Source organism: Zonotrichia albicollis, chromosome 1 (genome assembly GCF_047830755.1).
Source record: "Zonotrichia albicollis isolate bZonAlb1 chromosome 1, bZonAlb1.hap1, whole genome shotgun sequence".
Classification (NCBI taxonomy): Eukaryota; Metazoa; Chordata; class Aves; order Passeriformes; family Passerellidae; genus Zonotrichia; species Zonotrichia albicollis.
The window spans coordinates 88,160,696-88,173,979 of record NC_133819.1 but is presented as its reverse complement, the minus strand read 5'-3'; positions in this window follow the sequence as shown (position 1 = coordinate 88,173,979).

The following is a 13,284-nucleotide window of genomic DNA, read 5'->3' as shown; positions in this document are numbered from 1 at the left end:
TTTTAACCCCTGTGTGTTCTCAGAGGCGGGTCTAATCCTCAGTGGTCGTACCAAATGCCAATCTTAAAATCTGGGCATCCATTGGTGGCCTGATGGTAGTGACCACAGCATCCCAGAAATCTCATTTCCGGTCCAACCACCACACTCTCTAACACTGGAAAATGGCAATGCTGGTGAATTGAAGCCAATGATAGAGTTTTTATTAGGCAAATATTACCACCAGATTTACCTGCTGACAGTGAAGTCGATGTTAATGGCAAGTGGTATGAACTAGGAGAACTTTGGGGTCTATTTTAATGCTAAAAGCCTGAAGTGTGTAGGTTTTTAATTTACAAGCTCCACTTACCATCTACTTATTTGGAGCCTGAGGCTTGCAAATGGGCAAAAATGGATAAAGCAGTTAAAGAGGTGCTGAAGTATTATTAGGTGTGAAGTTCTGAGTGCAATTGCTGCGTGCAATTGCTGCACTGGCTGGGCACAGAGGTGGAGGAAGCAGTCACTGCTAGCTGGTGACAATGTGCTTAGTGGGACACCCACACCTAGTTGAGCGTGTGTTATCGGGGAATAGAGGATGGCAGCCTTAGGATTAGAAGCCAGGAGAACCCAGCAGCAATCAGGAAGCCATTCTTAATAAGATTGGGCTTATGTATATTTTACATTTTGTCACTGGTTTCTCTCAGGAAGGCAAACTCAGAGCAGACACACTGGAAATACTGCTGGGCTGCACCAGGTGGCTGAAGCCTTCAGTTGCACCACTGCTGTGAAATGTCAGGTGGGAGGAACTGTGCTCCCCTTTTTCTGCTTGCAAACAGCAGGAAAATTCACTGTCTCTCTCCCTGGGGATTGGCACGATGTGCAATGAGGGGCAGATCTGCGTGCAGATAGAACATGTTTTGTTTTTCTTTGATTTTGATTTTCCTGGGAGACGTGAAAGAAAAGGGGAGATGGTAGTATGTGTCTAATTTAACAGAAACTATTTGGCTTCTTACATGAAAGGCACTCTTGAAAACAGGAACATCAGTGTAAGGGGGGAGGCAACTTGACAAGAGGGGAGCACTTAAAGTAATGTGATTGCTTCACAGTGAACAGTGAGGTCAGGGTTATGAAGAAGCCCAAACTGTGTCAGAGCTCCTCATTTCAAACTAATGAACCCCTTGATGACAGGAGCTGGAGTTCCTTGACAAAGGGGATGGACTGTTTGCAGCAAAGTGATGTCAGTGTCAGTAGGAGCACCAAGAGGTTAAAGACAGCAATTTAATTCACATGGACAAGCATGTGACACCTTTCTGGTCAGGAGGGTCTACACAAATTCCTCTTCTAGGGTCAAGTTCAGCACTTTATCTTCAAACTATCAAGGCCAAACAGAGTTCAGTTTTACATGCTCACGTTGAAGTTCACCTTTTATTCACCAGAAATATCTTGTTTCATGGCTCATAAATATTAAACTAATATAAATGTAACCTCTGTGATCTCAGGGCTGATCACGAGTGAATGAATTTAAGAACTAAAATTTCCAAGCTGCAGTCTCTCTCCCTATTGTTAGCACTCTGATAGAGGCTGAACAAAAGCACCAGGAATTGTGGCCAGCTCAAATGCAGAAAGGACTCTCACCTTCATTCCCACCTCCTGGCACCCTGACTACCACTCAACTATCACAAATACTCCAGCCTGACTTTATGGGCTTTGAAAATAACAATTAAACCACAAATGTTTCCAATGTGCCATTCACAAATCCATGTCCCATGGTGTAAGGGTATGTAGGTTTCTGTGGCACTGTGGTCATATCAGTGCTGTTGTGTCCTTCTTCACTTATTTGTTGTTCCGCCAGCACAGCCTAGAAGCCACCAGTAACAGAAATATCCAAGGGATTTTTTGCTGTAACTTCTGAGATTAAAAACTTGGCTGGGAAAAAAACAGAAGTCATAAGTCTATTTGCCTCACCTACTTACTGTGTGATTATCTGGAACAGCTTGTGAAATTATTTGGAAACCTAACATGTTTAGCAGGTAGGGATGAAGACTCTCTGTAAGCTTGCCAAAAGCAAGCTTTAATTCTTGGGTTTGATATCAGGGGAGAGCTATACTTCAAGGGGTCTGATGTAAGGGTTTTCTGATGTTTATATAGTGAAATACAACTCAGTCCCATATTTAAAGGAAGATTAAAACAGTCAGAATAAGAAAATCTCTTATGAAAGCCTTAAGGCCAATGGCCAAAATTCAAAAGTTACCCTGACCACTTCTTTGGGTCTCTATATATATAGTTAACTTTGAATCTCTAAAGATCAAATATTTCTGGATGCTTGGATGCTTAATGCCCTCAGCTCCTGCTGTTTCTGTCTCACATTATACAGCACCTAAGAAATGGTAGACGTGCTTCTGAGTATTTCTGCCACCACATATTCAAACTAAAATAGCTGTGTTAGCTCTAAGGCTACTCTTACTCCTCTCACTTCCTTCTTGCCTTGCCTCTTGTGCCAAGTCCCTTCCTCTGTCTTGCCTGCTCTATTTAGGTTTCAAATAGGATGTTCATTTAATGCCTAGAGAAGGCCAAAAAGATGGTCTGAGTAGATGAGCAGAGTGATAGAAAGTGAAATTAGCAATAAAAAATGATTAAAAGTCCATTCTGTAAATCTGCAGTGGCATAAAAAAAGTCCTGGCAGGGGTTGATTATGTCCTTTGCTGGAAATGGTGCCTGGGGCATCATTAGGCTCTCAAGCTGATGATGACTGATGCAGAACCCAGACAGGGATGGGAGTTTGAGGCAGCTTTGGTCCGTCCTCCAGTCAAGCCACCAAACCTGTCCAGCTGGAAAAGAAGACCTGGTGCTGTAGTTGTGCCTCACATAGGATGTTATCTCCTGTCAAAGAAGGTGAGTGGGGTTGAGTATCTTTCTGAAGCAGGTCAGCTGCTGTAGGTGGCAAGAAATGGGGTGAGAAGGAAAAGTAGATGTCCCAGAAAAGGCATAGGTGAATATGTTGGTACTCCAGTCACAGACTTCACACAGGGAGTAATCCTGAAGTCTGTGTGGAATACCCAGGCTCTCAGAAGATTAGAGCCTCTCCCTGTGCTGTCCTGATGGCCTTTCAGCTTTCCTGGATGAGAACAGTACCAGGAGTCTGACATGACTGGAGGGTCTCTTTTTCTTATAAAGCAGAAGGTGAAGTCCTGACTGCCCATACTTATTCAAGAGCTGATGGCACTTTCTGCACAGAGAGAGCAAAGGAGTTTTGCCCTGTGTGAACACATAATGTCCCACTTCAGTTTCCATGGCACTTTGCTGTTCTTGGCCCAAATAATTGTTCAGTTCTTGTACTGAATAGCAAATGGTTTCAGCTCAGACACAGCGGTATGACAAGGCCTGTGACAAGATGTAGCTTAGTGCTGACTTAACAAAGGACTTGTGTCTCTGAGGAGCCTCCATGGCTGTGGTTTGTATCCAAAGCCTCACAGTATGCTGAGAAAAGCTCCATCAGGCTAGACCTGAAAAGGTACCAGTGTGTTTGAAAGTCAGGGGCTGCAACATGTGATAATGAAATGAGCAATCCAGAGCCTGGAACCCTGCACTGGACACCTGTGTGCCTGGGCAGTCCCCTGCTCCTGACTGGGGCTTCCGAGCCAGCATCTAAGCATGTGGCCAGTGCTAAGTAGAGCAGTAACCTGGGCTAGGCATGACTTGTGAGGCAGCAGGAGGGTACTTTCATCCTTCAGGAATGACAGCATTCTTGGGCCAGAAGCTGCTTCCCTGTGTTTTCCTTGAACACGATGAGCAGACGTTCTGGAAGCTGAGGCTAGAGTTGTTTCCCCAAGAGGCAAAAAAGTAAGATTTCATTTCCTCATTTGTCTTGAAAGAACCAAATCCACACTAATTAGGAGGTGTAGACTAGAGGTGAGATGTTGTCTCTGTGGGCCTGCCTCACTCTCAGCTGAGGTCTCCTGCTTCCCAGGGCAGTGCTGAGGGGAAGATGGGCTCTGGCCACCTGCTGTCCCTGTCTTCCTCTTGTAGCTTGGTTTGAAAAGAGAGTGGTGTCTGAGGATGTGGCATGAGTTAAGCGTGTTCTGAAACCATCTCTCAGATCAGCTGTTTTGTGGATCACAGCTAAATGTCCAGTTCCCATGAGCCAGCAATGTGCACTCACAGCCCAGAAAGCCAATGGAATCCTGGGCTGCATCCAAAGCAGCGTGACCAGCAGGGTGAGGGAGGTGTTTCTGCTCTGCTGAGACCCCACCTGCAGTGCTGCATCCAGCTCTGGGGTCCCCAGCACAGGAAAGACACTGACCTGCTGGAGAGGGTGCAGAGGAGGCCACCAAAAGTATTAGAGGGATGGAGCGCCTCTCCTGTGAGGGAGGGTTAGAGAATTGTGATTGTTCAGCCAGGAAAAGAGAAGGCTTCAGGGTGACCTAATTCTGGCCTTCCAGTACATGAAGGGAGCCTCCAAGAAAGATAGAGAGAGACTATTTGTAAGAGCATCTAGTGACTGAACAAAGGTGAAAGGACTCAGACTAAAAGAGAGTAGGTTTAGATTAGACATTAAGAAAAATAATCTTTACTGTGAGGATCATGAGGTACTGGAACAGGTAGCCCAGAGACACTGTAGGTGCCCCATCCCTAAAAGTGTTTACAGCCAGGCTGGATGGGGCTTTGAGCACCCTGGTCCAGTGGAGGGTGCCCCTGCTCATGGCAGGGGTTTGGAACTGGATGATCTTTCAGGTCCCTCCCAATCGAAACCATTCTATGATTCTATGATCACAGTTGGACACAGATCAAGAGTTAAGCTCAAGGAAGGAGTATTTGCAAAAACTCAGCTCTAGACATCTGAAACACCCGAGTGAGAAAGAAATTACACCTTGTAAGTCAGCAGTCTGGGTGCCCCCTGCCCAGACGAGGATTTTTCTAATGGCACCTTTAGATGCAATGCCATGCAGAGAGCTAGTGGTTACCCAGACTTTCAGGATTACCTTGATATGAGGCCTTCTGGTGTCTTTTGAAGCGTTTGCCTTTTCTTTATCACAGAAAGTAATATTTGATGAAAGTGATGGTCCTCATGATCTTTCAATCAAAGCAGCATGCATTACTGTTTAACGAAGCTTGTGACTTGAGTTTCTATAAAATATGCTAAGAGCCTGCATTACAAGATCCAGTAATAGAGGAATTAGCTTATAGTGTACACAGGAGAAAAGCTTTGCTCTGAGACAATTTACAGAGGTTCTGGGAAAGAATTGGCTATAATTTTGCTCTGAAACAATGCTGCTGCTTTTATAGCATTTTTTATTGGCAAGTTCATCCTCAAATGTGTTGTTTTATCATTACTTTTCTATTATTCACAGTGAAAAAATATCACCATAAAAATATTACTTGCTCCAGTACAAAACTTGGTTACTAAGGTTACTAGATGAGATCTGTTTAGAATGATTTACAGCTCCCAAACACACTTTTCTCCCCAACAAGCTGACTGAGAAGAAGAATCTGCCCTAATAAATTAACCATGGTAAATGCAGACTGACCTACAAATTAAGAAATACAAGGTTAAATACAAGCATCGATCAAAGGCAAGAACTATAAATAGATAATGAACTGGAGAAACAATGCCTGCAAAGCAAAAGGCTCCTGGAGTTTTCACGTTTGCTGGCAAATTCTACTTAAGTACCCTGCTCAGCAGAAGAGGAGGATACTGCTTACCTGCATTCAGAGGAAATGTTGTGCAGCAGGAAACCTCATCACATCTACCTAGAACAATTCAAGAAAAAATAAAAAACATTCCCCATCAAACTCTGCAGGGAAGTTCTGCTTAACTTCTCCAGGACCAAGGCTGCGACCTGACACACAGTATCACTGTCTTTACACAGATGGGAAATTGTTGCTTAGATTGTGCATCTTCTATCACTTGTTTTGCAATTGGTGAAGTCCAAAGTTATATTTTACAGAGGGGCTACCTCCTATCTTTCAACTTGTTGGTAGAACTGAAATCTGGAGAGCAAGTACAGTCACTAACAATGAACCATGGATCCTACAAGCAAACAAACACATCCCTGTGTGGCACCACAGGTCTATTGCCTCCATAGCAGTCATTCAGACATTCTGTGAATGAGGATCCAGAGTCACAGGAATGGACTCTCTTCAGGCATGTGTTTGATTTTTGCACTGTTGGCATCCCTGTTCTGAAAGGCAGGTCCTAACTAAAACTCTCACCTGAAGTGGGATTATTTCTCTGGAGCCCTATGATACACCACCAAAGGTTTTGGGAACACCCTGCTTCATTGAAAGTATGATCCCTGCTGGAGGTCCCTGAGCCTTCGTGGTGGTAAATAATGGATAGACAGATGCCCTTAGAGATGCAGAACAGGCCCTAGGGAGGTGAGGAGACTAGGAAATGTTCTCTGCTAATAAAGTGCTGTTTTCATGCAGCTGCCTCTGGCAACAGGGAATATTGTAGGTAGCACTGGAGGGGATGTAGGAGCAGATTTAGGACTAGAATGGCACTAGTCAGATGAGAACATTGTCTTTGATAACCAGGGAGGAAAAACTGAAATGGAAAGGATATGGTTTAATTAGGCCACCAGTGTAATAACTCAGCTGGGAGTGCCACTTGGAAGTGTGCTGTAGCAAACAAGCACCTTTTTTTACTGTTAAACCTCTCTTCTTTGGAAGGCTCTGTCAGCTTTCCCACTGTCAAGGCCCTGAGGAAACAGGAGCAGCATGGTTGAGGCTGGAAGAAGCCCCTGGAGATTGTCTAGTGCAATGCTCCATGCTCAGTGCAGCATCAGCTGGACAGGTTGCTCAGGATCAAGCCTGTTAGCAGGATGCTCAAGACTGTGTCCAGTCAGATTTGCATTACCTCCAAGAACACAGACTTCACAGTGTCTTTGGGCAACTTGTCCCAGTATTTTACCAGCTTAACAGTAAAAATGTTTTTATTTCTTATGTTTAAATTGAATTTTAAAAAATTTCAATTAATACTCATTGCTTCTTGTACTATCACCAGGCACCACTAAGAGCTTGTCTCCATCTTCTTTACTGCCTCCAATCAGGTATTTATACACAATTATAAGATCTCCCTGGCCATCTCTTTTCCAAGCTGAACAGCCCCTCCTCTCTCAGCCTCTCCTCAGGCCCCACATGGGTTTGCCACAGATTTTACTTTCAATTCCTGGCAACTAAATGTACTTATGAAGGAACAGATTTTGCCCTAGAAGTTTCCCACAAGGTGATGCTGCTAGTTAAATCTATTTCTCCTACACCCCACCTCTCAGACCCAGATCTTAGAGATTTCATTTCCTCGCTGTTATCAGCTAAAGGCACATCTGCTTTCTGATTCACTTTGGGTGATTTTTAAATCAAGCTGGTGCTGCACTTGATATTTTGTAATTGGTACACTCTGACTTATCACCTTGGAGAAGTCCTAGCCATGCCCTAAATCCTGATGATTAAGTCAGCCTTTTAATAATATCCCAAATCATTTCTGTACAGGTGTGCAATAATAATTTCATGAGGCTGTTTCTTGGCTGTAGAAAGGTGTAGGAGAGCCTGTCTCAGAGCATATTGCTCTTTTTGATGCCAGCCAAGAACCATCTTGTCATTGAGGCATTGCTGTATGTGGTCTGCCTTCCTATCCCTCCTCTGCCAGCTGCTAACATTCCTTTCTTCTTGTCACTCCATTCTAGCCAATTTGGTGACCTTCCCCAGGAAATCAGCTGTGCCCTGGGCACACCGTGTTATGCTTGTGTACCTGGGCACTGCTCCCTTGGCTTGTTCACAGCATCTTGGAGTGGGATTTGGAATATCACTGAATGTGCCACAGCTCCTCTGTATGCACGGAGGCAATGGCATCTCATCTCTCCTTGACTTGACACTGTTCTGGATGGCAGAGCTGAGAAGGGAGGGTTTTTCCTTTTATCAGGGGAACAGAGTGAGCTCTCTCTTGCATGCTCCCACAACAGAGTTCATCTCTGAGATAATGCTCTGACCCGTGAGGAGAGGCTGAGAAGTGTCTCCCTGTGGCATTGTCCATCCAATCCTTCTGTTTTCTGTTACCCATCACCCCAGTGTGGAGCTTTCTATCAGCTGGGGAGGGGCACAGAGGCAGGGGGTGAAGGGACAGGCAAAGATACTCTGACTGCTCTTTGGTCTTTCCTGTTGTGGGTGCTGTGGGCCAAGGTTCCATGTAAATCCCTTCCTGTTGAACCCAGCCCTACCTGCCACTGGTCAAACTGTTTTAGACTAGGACAGCTCTTCTTGAGGAGCAGCTGGAATGATCACAAAGAAACAACAATACAACAAATATAAAATAACAACCCAGCAGGGAAAACAGTAGTCCCACATACTGGAAACCTAAATGTTGTTAAATGTTCCTCCTCTTCTACTCCCAGTCCCAAAATGGCAGTTTAGTGGGAGCAAATTGAGGACTACACGTGATAAATGCCCATACACACACACAGAGACAGCTGAGCTTGGGGCTGGCTCTCGGGATGTGCTTGTTGCTGGCTTGCAGCCTAGGAGAAGCTGGAGGAAGCAGTGACAGCTCACAGGAAGCAGTGCTTTCAGAGCAGGCAATTTGGATGCTGCTCTGGTGCCCTCTCACAAAGGCTTTACTTTCTGCTAATGAAAGATGTTCTGAAGGGGGTAAATCCCTTTCTTAACCTACTCCCACATTCTCATAAATTCAAGACAGCTGATGAGCATAATTTGTTTTAATTACTTTGGTCCTTAGATGACATCTCTACCCACATGTCCTTTGAATTTAAACTACAATAATCAAGAGTGTTACTTGCCTGCATATCAGTCAGCTATCATGTGTTTTAGCTAAGGAATAGCACAGTTGAGGTCACATATTTGTTGAATGAGTTAGGAAATTTATGAACAGGTGTTCAGATAACCTTAATGAATTGTATTACCACAGCACTAATAATTCAGAGCTTTGACTGAAAGAGACAGTTCCTCTAGGCACCGTCAACCTAATCCTCTTTGGTCATGGGACAGTGCAACAACCTGCTCCTGCCTCACCTTGAGGAAGGAAAGGAAACCATGGTTGGACAGGTGCATAACCCTTGTGTGGAAACACATGCCCAGATCTCAGTTTGGCTCTGCTGGCAATGGCTTTCTCATCAGCCTAGGTCTAGGTAATGGGTCAGCCAAGGAATATCTACCTACTTCCACCTCTCTGTTTTATTTAGAAAGTGGGGGGTTTTGTGCAGAGTTGCTTTTTTCTGGTCAACAAACATTCATCAGCAAAGAGAAGGTCATGTACCTCTGACAGCACAGCCTTGCATCAGTAGAGCAGTGCCCAGCCTTGTTCCTCACAAAGGGCAAGGTCAGCACAGTAAGAGTGCAGGCTTTGTGCTGTCAGGAGTCAGGAGTCCTGGGATGAGTACACTTCCATGTCTGGTTCCTTTCTCCTGGCTCATCATGGCGCAAACATGGTCATAACATCTGATCTCTGATAAAAACATGTCAAAATGAGCAGGTGGGAAGATGTCCACCTCTGTTTTCAGGGTGAACCTAAAATGCTGTGTGTAACAAATACAATGGTGAGGAGATATTTAAAACATAAATGTTCTGAGGCAACAAGATATAAAGTCTGGGTCCTGACCAGATATGATGTAAGCAGCACAGGAAGACTCTGTATTAAAAGCAAACCCTTTTTAGCTGAATGATCAGAGAGTACTCATCTTCTGTAGTCTATAAAAGTAAATTTATATACAGGGAAAGCCTCTATAAAGTATAAACAAGATCAAAATGCAGCCTCATTACCGGTTACCCTGGTAAGTGCTGCGCTGCACTGAGCTCTACAGGAGAGACTTTCTGAGGAGAAGAAATGAGCCAGCCAAAATATTATCTTCTAGGCTTATAGCCCACTGCTTCCTGTCAGTCACTAGATAAATTCTTCCTCAGGATGATTTTCTTTGCCAAAGGGAGCACAGTGCTGCTGTCTGCGATACACAGTCTCAAAAACACGGGTTTCTGTTTATCGGCTCAAGATGTACTTGGGCTTCTGTCCCTTCACTTGGGTTATCATGTCTAGTTGCTGGCTTGCAGCTGCAAATCAGGTGCCAGAGGAGAGTCAAATTCGATTTGATGCTGTAATTAATTCTGTAGGAATAAAAATGCTTGCAGGAATACAACAGCTCCTTCCGTCTGTAAGCAGTGATGTTAGGTTCCAGCCAGGCTAAAAATACATCATATTTACTCAAATGTAAAGCGTTGGATTAATTTTCAAGCATATTTGTTAACAGCCAAAAGTCTCTGCCTATCACAGTGGAAAAACACATCCTATATCTGAATGCCCAGGTCCTGCTGAATTCCTTCAAGCCCTGTGAAGCAGCATCAAAGGAGGAAATTGGCAGCCACTATGTGGGGTTTTGTGTCCTTTCTCCAGCTAATGCAGAGGTTCTTTTATCAATGAGCCTAGAGGAACCCAGCAGGATTTGCATTCTTATGATGGGGTGAAGGACCAAGGCATGAGGTCAGGGTGCAAAAAATGGGAAGCATTGGGTGGAAATATCATAGGAAGGACTGTGGTTTGGAAATACAGGATGATGTGGAAAGAGGAAAAAGAAGGATAGAAGTGACATATAGGCAAATTACAGCTTATTATTGTAGCTCATTAATTTATCTGTGTTGGATAATGAGCAAAAAATTTCTCACTTTACCCAAATTTTAGGTAAGCTGTTTTTGTATGTATAATATATGTCTAAGAAGCAGAATTTTGTGCTGTTCTCATTCATGAACAGGGTGTGGGATTCTCTTTCTTCAGTTGCTCTTCCAGTCATAAGCCAAGGACTAAGGACTGCTTGTCCCTCACACATAAGATGTTGCCATTGGGTCTGCTCTGCTGTTGACTTCACTCTGCTCACATGAGTTAAACAAAGCTGACATGGATCAGGGCATAGAGAGTTTCTTTGTGAGCCTGCCCTAAATCCTGAGTTTCCATTCCCAGTGAAACTGGACTTGTTCACACACTTGAGAAAAGTTCAGTACCAAGTAGAGCCCCTTTTCTCTGCAGCCCTCAGCTGCCCAAAGTCTGCAGGCCGCCCTGCTGAGCCTTGAAAGCAGCAGAGATGCTAAGGACACATTGATGTGGCTGTGATATGTGCGATCCACCAAGGGTGAGGAATGCACTGCTCTCCACATGAAGTTTTTAAGGGTAAAATGCTCAGTGTTGATAAGTAAAACAAATAGTAACTGTGTTATCTCAGTCACCCACTGTGTGGAGAATTGCTTGTGATGGTGTCCCATCACTCCACCACTCAGCTTCACCATGCTTTTCAAGATAACCTTGTTTTTTTAAAAACCTAAAAATACTTTTCCTTTAATCTAGTTTGTTTTTTCAGCAATGTAATGTAATCCATGGGTCACTGTATTAGCTTTGACATGAAAAATTCGTGGCTGCAATGCCTTCCTCAAGAAATAGGATAATGTAGATATTTGTCACTGTGAAGGTACTAACATACTGATGATTTTGATTTAAAATGGTGATATTTCAAATACCTCATGTGTTTGAAAAACAGAAGAGAAATGGTGTAGGAAGGAAGCTGCTCTTCACGAAGAATTGGATGTTTTGCAGGAAAAGCTCCTTTGAATTTAGAATTTAGAAACCTCAGTGCTAACAACAGCTAAAATTTAGCCATGTGCAATCTAATTATTTTTCCTGGGGTCTATGGCTTAGCGACATGCTTAAGATTTGAAGAAAGACAGTAGAGGGGAGAAAACCATGCTTTGTTGAGCCATCCCATGATAAAGATGTGCTAAAAAATTAAGTTTTTTCTCATCAGCTACATATAGACTCCATTGCCCTTTCAGCGTGGAAAGTAGAGTCATTAAACAGCACCTTGCTCCATTTTTCTTTTTCACTTTGTTGTGTCAGTTTGTCTTACCTGTACCTGTTATGTGCTGTTTGTACTGCTTTTCTGCTTCCCTGCATCCCTTCTCTTCCATGGATTTTGTCTCTTCTCCTGAAGGGCTCCTCATAAAACTGGAAGTTCAGCATGGAATCGTTCAGGTCACTCATTTAACTTGTTTTCCTCTATAAAACAAGTTAAATGCCCACTTTGCCTCAGCATGTCCTGATAAAGACAGCAGCTGTATGGCAAAGGCATGCTAGTCTGTTTCATCCTGCTCCAGCCCTGTCCTCATCCCTGACCTCCCCTGTGCTCCACTCCTCTCTGCCCTGTCTCAGTGCTCCTTTCCAGGCTGTCCCTCGCTCCCTGGGAGGAATCCAACACCCACTGATTGTTGCAGCACACAATGCCTTCCCTCTTTGGAAGGCAGTTTTAGAGGTCAAAACCGCTGTAGTTTTTGTGCCCCTGCAGCTCACCAGGGACAAAGCCCAGCCAAGAGCCCACTGCCAAGGACCTGTGCCAGACAGACCTGGAAGGGGCTGGAGTGGGGGTCCCCTTCCCTTGGAATCTCACCTTTGAAAAGAGCTGCCTTTGGTTAAGACTGGACTTTGCCTAGAGAAACAGGGACTGTAAATAACAGCACTCATTGGTGATTTTCCTTGACACACCCAGGTGCAGGGGCCACCTGGATGACCAACATGGATGCAACTTTACTGGGGCTGTTAGTGCCCAGCAGACACCTGAGAGAGGCTCGGGTTTCTCTAGGAAGGTTTCTCCTGTTGTGTTTTAGCAGAGTTGTGTTTGGCACTCATGTTGAGTTTTGTTGGGTTTTTTTCCAGGAAAAGTGTAAAAAAACCACATTGGTGTATTTTGCTGTGAAATGCTTCTATCCAGCACAGAACAGAATGTCTTCCTATCACTAGGATGTGCCTGGTAACCCCTCCTTGTCAGGGGGTTGTAATGTCAGTGTGGAATGGGAGCAAAAGAGCTGTAATGTTTTATTTTAGTCAGAGCACTCTGCAAGCTTCTGCCACTGCAGGGTCCTGCCTCCAACCTGCCTCATTCTGAGTGCTCCTGGAGTCACACTCCTTGAGCTTGCACCCAGCCCTAGGTCTCTCTGCTCCCTGCATCCTTATTCTTCTTGAACAGAAGTATATTCTGTTCAGGCACCTTGTCTTTGTGTGCTGTCTTACCTCTCTTCTCCTACAATAACTCCAGCTCTTCACATGCTCCCTTCCTTCTCTGCTCTATTTATCTACATCTGTCCATTCTCATGGCCCCTGCTTCATTGTTCCTCTTTATGCTATAATTAGGATGTCCAGCACAGCTTTAGTTCATTTAATTTAATCATCTTTTATCTTGCTCTTCATTCCTCTTTCTCAGAACCTCACTTCTTGCTGTATTAAGTTAATTCTTCTTGTTGGTTATTCAGCTGTTAATTAAATGAAATATA